This window comes from Salvia miltiorrhiza, chromosome 2 (genome assembly GCF_028751815.1).
Source record: "Salvia miltiorrhiza cultivar Shanhuang (shh) chromosome 2, IMPLAD_Smil_shh, whole genome shotgun sequence".
Classification (NCBI taxonomy): domain Eukaryota; kingdom Viridiplantae; phylum Streptophyta; class Magnoliopsida; order Lamiales; family Lamiaceae; genus Salvia; species Salvia miltiorrhiza.
In genome coordinates this window covers 57,997,366-58,009,859 of record NC_080388.1, presented here as the reverse complement: position 1 = coordinate 58,009,859, position 12,494 = coordinate 57,997,366, and the positions used below count along the sequence as shown (strand labels likewise).

The 12,494-nt window shown below is 41.3% G+C and overlaps 1 long non-coding RNA gene across 1 annotated transcript; it reads right to left on the bottom strand.

The window, feature by feature from the left end:
• Positions 1 to 10,701: 10,701 nt before the first annotated feature.
• Positions 10,702 to 11,336, bottom strand: LOC131010617 (uncharacterized). Its single transcript, XR_009096625.1, has 3 exons — positions 11,214 to 11,336; positions 10,915 to 11,083; positions 10,702 to 10,839 (listed from the first exon to the last, which is right to left on the bottom strand). It is a non-coding gene; the product is annotated as an uncharacterized LOC131010617 (long non-coding RNA).
• Positions 11,337 to 12,494: the final 1,158 nt, after the last annotated feature.

Sequence of the window (12,494 nt, the reverse complement as noted above, 5' to 3'; positions counted from 1 at the left end):
TCTCCAGGTAGGCATCTTTCTCCTCTCTCATTCTCTTCTCTATCTCTACACTCTTTTTTTCTCTCTCTCTTCACGTCACTCTCTCTCTCAATTTCGTCTCCCCACCGCCGACTTCCGCCCCTCCTCCACCAACCTCGCCGACGTCCTTCGCTACCACATCCTCCTCGAGTTCATCTCCCTCTCCGACCTCCGCCGCATCCCGCCCTCCGGCAAGTTCGTCACCACTCTCTTCCAGAGCACCGGCTGCGCCGCCGCCAACTCCGGCAGCGTCAACATCACCTTCGACCTCTCTTCCAGCACCGTCACCTTTTACTCCCCCGCGTCCAACGTCACCCTAGCTCCTCTCCCCAATCAAAACCCTACCTTACAACATCTCCGTCTTCTCCCTCAATTCGCAGAAAACACCCCACTCTATTAATGAATTCATATTAAAATTAGATAGGAATTTGGAAGAGCTTCTCAAATATTGAATTGATTTGGTGATGAAGCTTCTGCTGCAACCAAATTTTCTATTAGCTTCGGCCAAATCAAGCACTAAAGTTTCAGATCTGCTCCTCTCACAACTAGATCAGCCAAAATTGAGAGATTTGGAGAAAGAGTGAGAAATCGAGAGAGGAGATGGAACATGAGGCATGGAACGGGGGCCGCTCCCCGGCCCTCTGGTGGCGGCGATGGTGATTTCGCATGAAAGGGGGAATATGGCTCGAATTTATGCGGGTGTTTGGCGAAAGACAGTTATGACTTATGAGGGAGAGAGACTCCGTCCATTTCCATGGAGCTTCGTTCATATAATTTCCATTTTGCCATCTGATTTCTCCATTTGATCGATAGAAAGAGAATTCTCGGACCCTGCCTTCCTCGCTGGTGGCGAGGCTCATGGGGCTGGAGGATCTCAGCACCGCCTCGAAGCGCCTGGGATTGGGGACGGAGGACACTATTACGGAGAAGCGGCAACGGCTGATGCAAGGTCTGGAGAAATGTAACGAGGACACTATTCACATTGTGTTGGATGTTGGAATTGTGTTATCTATCTAATTTTGCGATCTTAATTTTGTGCGTGCCTGTTGGAGTTTTCGGGGGGAGAGATAAAGAGATGGTTAAAGTGAATGTGTTGTCGCTACCTAGGTAGGGATTAATGATTTACTCATTAAGCAATGAATCTAAAAAAGTAAATTATTAAGCAAGATGTGAATTCTTTTTTATTTGATCTGCGAATCCTTAGGGATTTACTAATGTTTTTGAATTCACATTAATTCACAATTAAATTTAGGAATTCACATTTTAATGTTTATGAATTCACGATCAAATTTATGAATTCACAATAAAAAAATCTGGTTGTGAATTAAAATTTGATTGTGAATTCGATTGGTTGTGAATTCACAATCAAAATAAATTATTGTTGTGAATTAAATTTTGGTTGTGAATTCGACTGATTGTGAATTCACAACCAAAAAATTCTGATTGTGAATTAAATTTTGGTTGTGAATTCACACCCCGTCGAATTCACAACAAAAAAAATTCTAATTGTGAATTAAATTTTGGTTGTGAATTCGGCTGGTTGTAAATTCACAATTAAAAAAAATTCTTATTGTGAATTAAAATTTGGTTGTGAATTCGACTGGTTGTGAATTCACAACCAAAAAAATCTGATTGTGAATTAAATTTTGATTGTGAATTCGACTGGTTGTGATTGTGAATTCACAAACAAAAAATTCTGGTTGTGAATTCACACTGGTTGTGAATTGCGGGATTTTTTAAAGGGGTGATGTAAAGTGGACATTTTTTTAATTTTTAATGTGAAGGGTATTTTGGTAACAGTGGACATTTTTTAAGTTTTTTATTTTAGTGGACATTTTTTATCTTTGCAATATGAAAGTGGCCATTTTAAAAATCCACTCAATCCGGGTCTGCCCACAGATTAGTTTTTTATTCTTAAAAAATAATTTATTTAATTTATTTTTTTAAATAAAAATTTAAACTGTCTTATTTATATTATAACTATAACTAACTTTTTATAGTTTTTTATTTTTGTTTTATTTTTTATAAAAATAATAATTATAGTCTTAACTCCCTTCGTCACATAAAAATATGAATCTTTTACCATTTTTGATATATTTCATAAAAACATGAATATTTCTATTTTTGTACACTATCCCATCACAATTTATTTACTTTTTATCACTATTTTTTCATAAAGTGAGACTCATTTTTCACTCATAACTAGCACGGATCATGAATTAATACATAAATTATTTACATTTAAAAAAATAATACATAAAAATATTACTCCTTAGTTGCATTAATAATTAAAAATTATATAAATAAAAATAAAAATTTGATATTTAACAAAAATATAGGAAAAAGAATAAAATTAATATGGAAAAAGATAGCAAATATAACAAAATTCGTATATTGAAATGAGAAAGGAGAGATTTTAAAAAATGTATTAAAAGAGAGAAAATAAAGTTCTTTTTAAAATTTAAATTTATCATAACTTATATATTTTAATCATAACTTATTTATTTATTAATTGGTGGGATCAAGGCTCAAAATAGGCTTTTCAGCAGTAACTTGGATTTGTCAATCCGAGTCAGCGGGCTTCACCTATTGTTAATCACTACAGTATCACCACTTCCAAATCAATCTTCTTCCAATTATTCCATAACTCAAAACTCAAAAGTAATCTCTCATGTGATGATGTAGGTGAGAGCATGCCATGCTACAGTGAAACTTTCGGCTGAAAAGTTTCTCTCTCCCTTTGAGGGAGTGCGCGCAGCCCACGGGCTTGACTTTAACGTCCTCCGTCTCCCTTTTGCCGGTGACCGGGCCGTCCCCTCCGCCACCCGCCGTTCGGCCACTACGCTGCAGACACCATTAGCTTGCTCCGACTAAGAGCTAAGTGCCGCCGCACCATACACGTCTGGTCTGGTACGGCCGTCCCCGACGTTTGGCCCGACCGCTGCAGCCGCCATTAGCTTCCGACTAAGAGCTGCGGGCTGCTGCACCACTCACAGTCTGGTGCAGACTCACGGGCTGCTGCACCACTCACGGTCTGCTGCTCCGACTGAGAGCTGCGGGCTGGTCTGGTGCGAGTTCAGCCGCCATTAGCTTCCGACTAAGAGCTGCGGGCTGCGGCACCACTCACGGTCTGGTGCGGACTCACGGGCTGCTGCACCACTCACGGTCTGCTACTCCGACTGAGAGCTGCGGGCTGGTCTGGTGCGAGTTCACTGGAAAAGAGACCGCAGCGGCGGACCAGGAGATCGAGAGCTGCGGACCAGGATCGAGAGCTGAGCGCTGCACGCTCCGCTGCTCCTAGCGCAGCGTCTGGACGCCCCCAGCCGTGGACCGCTGCACCGAAGCACCGCTGCACGACCTCCCGCCGGATAAGAGACCGCAGCGGCGGAAATCAATCGCCCTTCGGAACGGATGATGCGGTTCTCGTCCTCTATCTCCGATCGAAAACCCTTGTAAGCTTCACTATCACCTCTTTCTCTTTCAGCTCTAGTAGAGAGGTGCGTTCTGTTCGAATTGCTTCTACTTTTCTTCGTTGGTTGTTTTGCTAGAATCGGTTCGATCTTGTTTCCTTTCGGATATATCGTATTTTTGCTGTTTTTCATTTTCGTGTTTGATATATTCTATGGTCCAAGAAGGAATTTCTTTGGATGTCATGAGCAACCCGCCTGCTTTCATGACTTCCGATTTTCCTCCCATCTCCAACAACTTTGTAAGACAAAGGCCTGCTTCCTCCGATAAGAACCACACTCGGCCCTCGGATGTTCCCTCGAGTTCCAATCTCAAACCTGATTCTGAGAACGACAAGAGTCATTCCGAGACTCTTGTCAAATCGACGTTGCATGGAATATCTAGCCCTAGCACTGAGGCGAAAAGGAACAAACTCTCTTTTGCGCGAACGGTCCAGCGATCACTTCCCAAACCAGCAGATGTTTTCGCCCAGGACTACAACGCTCTTCACCCCGTAAACATTGGCAACAAATCTATTCTTCGGATTCCTGAATCCCTGTATCAAAGTAAACTCAAGGAGTTTGAGTTCGCTGTTCACGCCAGGCTTTTGCTGAATAAGGGAGACGCCCCCAGATTTGCTTCTGACATTAAACAAGAACTCATGTTTTTATGGAAAACCTCGGATGCGATCCGTGTGGTGCCACTTGGAAAAGGCTTTTTTTCGATAATTTTCGCGAATGAATATGAGCTTGCTACGGCAAAATCTAGGGCTACTTGGAAATTGAGCAAAGGTATTATTCGAATCAGGGAATGGGTTCCGGATTTTGACCCATACAAAGAATCATCTGCTCTCTCCCAAGTCTGGCTGAGAATCTATTATCTTCCTCACGAATACTGGCATCCGGAAGTGATAATCGGCATCGCCAGATATGTCGGTCTTCCTATTAAACTTGATGGTTTTGCGTTTTCTGGGCAAGTTGGTCACTTTGCTCGTGTTCTTGTCGACATGAATGTCTCTAAGCCTATTCCCGAAACTCTCACAGTGGATAAGGGAACACGCTCGTTCGAGGTTGAATTCGTATATGAAACTTTGCCGCATTTTTGTGGCTTTTGCAATCTTGCAGGTCATAACATTGCCCAATGCCGCCGCAAGAAACAGCAGGACAACAACACGGACATCACGAATCCTACAAGGTCGGATCAACCTTCTCTCAAAACCATTCACAAAAAAAATATGGGGAAAGAATGGCAGAAAAATAAAGAGATTCCGATCGGTAATTCTTTCGAGGCTCTACCTCAAGAGCCTTCCGGAGAAGAGGACTTCAACCAGGAGCCTCTTATTGAGAAGGAGAGGACTTCCATTTTCAGCGCTTCAGAACATATTAATCACACTCCCCCTGAGGAGTTTCGTCAGACAGATGAGGCACAGAATTTGCCCCAGCGTAAAGAAGGTTTGTCCGGACCTGATTTGCTGGCAGCCGCGTGCAGACCCGTTCCTGATTCGAACACCGTACCACTGATAATACCCGAAGATGCAAGTAATAACAAGAGCACTGAGACGGGTACTTTTGCTGATAAGGAGGTGGCCTTAGGAAACATGATGAAAGTGCAGATTTTAGAAACAACATTAACTCAAAATCAAAAGGCTGATAGTGCTGGTGAAAGACAAGAACAGGAGACAAACTGTCGAACAGTTGGTGCCATTAGTCGTACTACAAACGAGATGATTGAAGCCGTACCAATCAAACGGGGGCGGGGTAGGCCGCCTAAGCAAACTGTCGAACAGTTGGTGCGCACAGCAACTCCGACTATGAAAGATCGTCTACGACACAATCAGGCCGCTACTATTGGGGATCAGGTTGGACAACTTCAGGGGACCACGACGGAGTTTAACTCTTTGGTTAAGGAAGCGGTGGATAAAGGAGTACAAATTTCAGAGTTCCTTATCTCTCAAACTTCTTCTGCTGCTGGTAAAAGTATGGACACAGCTTCTTCTCGGAAATGGGGTGATATGGTGGATGATGAATTTGATCCTCAGGTGGAGGACGATAACATCCACCTTTCTCAATGAATATTCTCTCTTGGAATATTCGTGGTATGACGGACACGGCACGTAACTTGCTTCACAATTACTGTCATGTTCATCATCCTATTATTCTAGGCATTATTGAGCCTAAGACTAACTTTCTTCATATTCCGACCTCATTCTGGAACTCTATCAATTTGACTCCTTTCCATCAAAATGATCGCGCCCCTCATGCTTCCAACATCTGGATTCTCATTGCCAACGGGGTTACCTGCTCGTTGATTTTGTCCACGGAACAGATGGTCATTTTTGACATCATGTTTTCTTCCTATTCTTTCAGAGTGGCTATTGTTCACGGAAGTTGTAATTATATCACTCGCAGGATTCTTTGGGATGATATCTCTTCTTGTATGGTCCCTCAAATGGTGATTCTTGGGGACTTTAATGCTGTGCTTGGAGCTCATGAGCGGCGTGGACGCAGGTTTCCCAGCCGTGCTTCCTGTAGAGATTTTCAAGCTTTCATTGATCGTCATACTCTCATTCAAGCTCCCACCTCTGGGCCTTTTTTTACTTGGACGGACAGGCGTAAATTTCCTATGACTACTGAGTCTGTCCTGGACCGCACTCTTTTCTCAGAGGATTTTGCTACGCAATGGCATTCTACTGAGAGCCGGGTTTTGCCTCGTCTTGGCTCTGACCATGCTCCTATTTTGTTTAAATGTTCCACTCCTCCTAATACCTATGGCGCCCGTCCTTTTCGTTTCCTGAACATGTGGAGTTCTCACTCTGATTTTATTCCAATGGTTCAGCGTTCTTGGGCTCCTGTAGTTGACACGAACTGCCCCATGGTGCGTATGATGCACAAGTTGAAACGTTTGAGGAAAGAGCTCAAAATTTGGAATAAATCAACTTTTGGGAACTTCAACACTTCGCTTGAGGAGCTCTATAATAAGCTCTCTTCTCTTCAGGCACATATCGATAATGTTGGCTACTCTGACGCGCTCTTTGATCAAGAAGTTGAGCTTGAAGCCTCTATCTCGGTCATGCTATCTCGGCAAGAGGACCTACATCGCCAGAAAAGTAGAATTCGATGGCTCCAGGATGGCGATCGAAATACAAAGTTTTATCATAACATGTTGAGAATGAAGCGCGCTAGCCATACTATCAAGCATCTTGAGATTAACGACGTCCTGGTTGAAGATCATAACACTTTGGCGTCTCATGTGGAAAACTTTTATAAATCTCTTTTTGCGGCGGATATCAATCCTGGGGGCGATCTTTCGTGGATTACTAATTATATCACCAGTAGCCTCACTTTGGATCATAAATCGGCTTTGGGTACTTGTCCGACTACGACGGAGATCAAAGCGGTGGTCTTTGCTATGGACAAAGATAGCGCTCCCGGCCCGGATGGCTTTGGAGGTACTTTCTATCGTTCCGCTTGGGATATTATTGAGCATGATTTCACTTCCGCCATCAGAAGATTCTTCACTCATCATTATCTCCCTTCGGGTCTCAATTCCAATACTCTGAGCCTTCTTCCCAAGAAAGTTAATGCCAAGGTTATCTCTGACTATCGGCCCATCGTTCTTGGCAATTTCTTTTTCAAAGTTATTGCCAAGATTCTGGCGATCCGACTGAATGCTGCTGCTGCCACCATCGTCTCCAACAACCAATTTGGCTTTATTTTGGGACGTTCTATTCATGAGTGCATCACTCTTGCCTCTGAAGGGGCGAACTGCATGGAGAGATCTTTACACGGCAAAAACATGGCTCTTAAAGTCGACATTCATAAGGCCTTTGATACGCTTAGATGGGATTTTCTTCTGTTCGTGCTTCAACAGTTTGGCTTCCCCAATATTTTCTGCTCTTGGATCAAAACTATTCTCAGCTCGGCTCGCATCTCTATTCGGTTCAATGGTGCTCTCTATGGCTATTTCGAATGCAGTCGGGGAGTAAGACAAGGAGATCCTTTGTCTCCCATTCTTTTTGCCTTGGCGGAAGATGTTCTTAGCCGTATTTTTCTGGACGCTGGTAATCGGGGTTTAATCGCGGGCATGCGTTTCCCGAGATCTTTGAGTTTCCCTTCTCATCTGCTTTACGCTGACGATGTGCTCCTGTTCTGTCAGGCCACCAAGCGTAATTGCATTATGATAGACTCGATTATTCAGCTCTATTCCACGGTCTCTGGTCAATATTGCAACAAGAATAAGTCTACTCTTTACTTCGGGAAAGGGGTGTCGCCTGGGCGACGTTCTAGGCTCCAACGGATTTTGGACTTCAACATTGGCTCCATGCCTTTCACATACTTGGGAGTGCCTATTTTCTCGGGTCGAGCTTCTTCCGCTAAACTTCGACCTATCTTTGATCGTATTCTTGCACATTTCCCTAGGTGGCAAGGTAGTCAACTCTCTATGGCGGGCAGGCTCTGCTTAGTTTCTTCTGTTATCAACAGTGCTGCGGTACATAGTATGCTTGTTTATAAATGGCCGGTGAAACTTCTGCATGATCTTGACAGAGCTTGTAGATCGTTCATCTGGACTGGGAGTACTATGAAGAAACCTTCTTTTTCTGTGAGTTGGATCAGAGCTCGTGCTCTGAAGGAACAGGGCGGCATTGGAGTCAAATCTTTCTCTGACATCAATAATAGTTTCATGTTTCGGCTAGGTTGGTATATTCTGAACATGAACAGCTTCGGCTATCGGCTGCTTCGTCAGAAATATCTCACTCAGACCATGGATTGGGCTTCCCAATGGGCGAGTTCGTCGATTTGGACTGGTGTTAGAAGGACAATTCGGGAGATTGTTTCGGATACCTTCTGCACGATTGGGAATGGTGATACGATTTATTTTTGGAGAGATAATTGGCTCGGGTATCGGCTGATCGACAGACTTCATATTCCGGAGTTCATGACACCCTATTTTTCTCAGAAGATTTCAGACTTCTACTTTAATAATAAGTGGCACCTCACTTATAGTTTTATACAGTCTTTCCCGCGCATTGCTCTCGACATCATATCTACCCCCATTCCTGGATTGGCGGACGACAGATCCTGGATTCACTCGGGTTTCGGGAACATTACTGCTGCTTCGGCCTTTGCTCACACACGTCCTCAGTTCCCTAAGGTTGACTGGGGATCCTGGATTTGGGCCCCTTTTATCCCCGCTCGACGATCTCTCTTTGTCTGGCGCACTATTGTTGGCAAGCTCCCTACCTTTGATATGAATCGCCTACTTGGTTTTCAGGGGCCTAACCGCTGCCCTTTATGCTCGGCAGCAGAAGAGACGATGGATCACGTTCTGTTGAACTGCTCCTTCTCGGCTTCTATTTGGGCGGATGTCTTTCGTTGGTTTTTGATTGAGCAAACTTTGCCATTGGATGTGGGCAGCATGATTCGCTTCTCTATCCACCAGAAAAATAGCAAACAAGTTGGCAATTTGTGGAAAGTTGGGGTGGTCTCTCTCCTCTGGAGTCTCTGGTCTCACCGCAACAACGTCATACACAACAATTTAGCACCTTCGCGCCACCTCATTCTCAAGCAGGTCAGGGTTTTTCTTTGTGAAGCTGCCAACAATTTCGTCCTTGGCACTATGGCCAACTCGGTTACTGATCTTCTCATTCTTAAGAATCTTTCCATCGCTGGACAACCCAGGAAGCCTTTCTCCTTTATTTACGTTGCTTGGCACCTTCCCCCGCCGTCTTGGATTAAAGTTAATACTGATGGCTCGGTCCGGGAAGGGAGGATTCATGCGGGGGGGTGTCTTTAGGAATGCCTTCAACGACGTTCTTGGTTGTTATCATTTTTCAGGCGGCCATGGGGTTGCGTTCGAAGCAGAGCTTTTAGCTATTATTATTGCGATTGAATCTGCACATCGCGCAAATTGGGAGAGAGTTTGGTTTGAGTCGGATTCTTCTTACGTGGTTCAGCTTCTTCGGTCGCTTTCTGAGACGGTTCCTTGGAGATTCAAGCCTCGGTGGCAGCTTGCTCTCTCCAAACTCCATACTTTCACGTGGCGCATTTCTCACATCTTTCGCGAGGGCAACAGATCGGCGGATTTTTTGGCTTCACAAGCTTCGGAGGAGGGTTTTTGGCCTCATGCCATTACTGGTTTAAATGATTTTGTCAAGGAAGATGTTTCTATTCCCTATTTTACTCGATTCGCTTAATTTTTTGGTTTTTTTTTTCTCTTGGTTCTGGATCGGTTGTGAGCCGGGAGGCCTAAGGGTAATGGTTCGGCCGGAATCCTTGAGACCTCCTAACTCAGCTCTGTCAACCTTGGTCCTTGACGAGTACTCTTTTTCCTCAGCTGCTATGAGGTTTTAACGAGGCTCGGCCCTTAGTCTGCAGCTTTGTGCTTTCAAGGGTTTTTGGTTCTCCGTTGTTAAGTTTCTTTTCTTTTAATAAAATCTTATTTCAGCAAAACTCAAAAGTAATACTATTAGTAAATCAATCTTCTTCCAATTATTTCATAACTCACACCCTCGTAACTGATAGAATAGCAACATAAATAAAATATAAAAGAAACAGAAAGAAGAAATTCACGGATTGCAGAAATATTTAGATTTGGACTAATAATGCTTGGCCCTTTCCACAAAGCAGAGCATTGGGTGGAATGTTGGTCTCTGTATATGGATTATTCTCGTCGTTTCAAACTCTAACATACAACTCTTGTCCCAAATATCTCCTCGCCCAATTCGCAGACCTCAAATTCCACATCCCTTTGCTTTCCAAACTCCAAAGACACTAAAATCGCACTCCAAAAATATGGGTACACCTATATACCTAAAACTAAACAAAAGAATACCATGTCATAAGCAATAGAAATGTTATTAGCATAAATGCATAAATATGAAAGCAACTACCTACACACACATATATACATAAATATGTGCATGCATGTATATATGTAGGGAGCATAGCAAATAAATCATCAGTATCAACTTCTGTTTCCAAGATAAACCGGCTAGGCAGCCCCTCGACGCAGTTTATGCTACTACCAATCAATCCAACCATCACAATAATACATAGTAAAATAATTTTAACAATAAAATAATTACAACATTTCTTTATACCAATTTAATTTCCACTGTATAATTAAATACAAGATTTCATCAGACTCAATTTCGCAAATGATCAATTGAACTTTAACAAATAAAAGGAGCCAAACAAAACTTCAAATCCTAAAATCATAGTACAATTCAAACCTGGGGCGAGTAATTTTTAAGTTAAAGGACAGAGGCTTTGGCGATAATTCGTGTAGATAAATCATGAAAAATTTAGATCGCCTCGACTCGGTCGGGTCACAATCCGCGATTTTACTCTTTGTTTTCTTCGTAATGGATTGAATCTAGATGGAGAGAAGAAAATAAAATGAAATCATGTATCGATAAAATTCTGGAGAAAATAGAAGTAATGGACTTACGCTGATTTGAGGCATGCTTGTAAGAGAGATTGAGCGTTTTTTGAGAGGAAAAATTGTAGGGTTTCACTATTGGTTGAGTGATTGGACCATTTTATGGTGGAAATTGTGAAGCAAAAAAAATTTGCATAGTGTATACCTTTTTCGTCCTCTTTCCCAAACTCTCCCTTCCCTGAAAATATTGCATTGTTCCAATATTGCAATAGAAGTAAGATCGAATCAAAATTTTAATCAAAAGTTAAAATTGAGACATCGCAATTGAGAGATCAGATCAAAATTTTAGAAGTAGAAATTGAGAGTACCTGTAGCTGTTGCTGCAGAAACCTTCGATTTTCTCTCTTCTGAGTTAAGCGGTTGAAAAGGCGCTGCACAGAGAAACTCTTATATGAACGATGTAAATGATTCTTCTTAAAATAACTCTTACGTGGTGAATGGTGGAGGTGGGTTAGTGGAGACATTTAAATTGAATAAATCTTGTTGCATACCTTCTTTATGAACCAAGAAACACGATACATGCATCCTATTTATACTTCAACATTTCTTTATCCAATAATCGTGTAAGTTTTACAAGGATTTAGAGAGACTCATTTTTCATCTCTTGTTTCTCTCGAATTTGTTATCACTCATTATTGTTGTTCAAAGTGATTAGTGAAATGCAACTACCTTTCTTACATGTATTCAACCTGCAATCATTTTTTTTTGAGGTTTTAAATGTACACACGAAAATTAAAAAAAGAAAAGGAATAAGTCAACAAATAACTTTAGGGGTGTTTTAGTCTTTTCATTGATTTTGGTATGAAAAACTTATACTCTTATGGACGAGTGTAAAATACTAATATGTTTTATGCTTTGGTATAAAAAGATATATTCTCTCTTTATTTAATATTTATTAAAACTCATGTCACTTACAAATTTACATATTTTTGTGAGACGACTGGAGTATATAATAGGAAAATGATTACATCCTATGTGGCACTCTTATTTATATGTAATTATTTTTTCAATTTATAAATTATTTATTAATAGCATATTCTAATTAACATTAATACTTATTACTCAATCAATTAATAAAAAGATTATAAAAGCATAAATCAATCAACATTTATATATACTCCCTCCGTCCACTAATTGTTGGCTTACTTGCCTTTTTGGTCCGTCCACCAATTTATGTCCTATCTATTTTTGGTAAGTTTATATTCATATTTTAATCAAAATTGTGGGTCCCTTTAATAAATTATGGCCTAATTGCATTGACTTTAATAAATTGTGGGTCCCTTTCTCCACTCAACTAATAAAAATACATTTTTTCTTAAAACCCGTGTTTTGCCTCTTAAGCCAACAATTAGTGGACGGAGGGAGTATTATTTATCAATATTTACATATAATTTTAATTGTGATTTGGTGCTATTAAATAATTGTGATATACTCACTCCTCCGTTACAAATGTCTCATTCTTTTTTTGACAATATATTATTTCTCTATATCAATATTTAAATAATTTTCATCAACACACTTTATCTAATTTCTACATATTTCTTAATCTTTCTGACCAAAATTAGTGGGATATTTATAATGGACCAGAG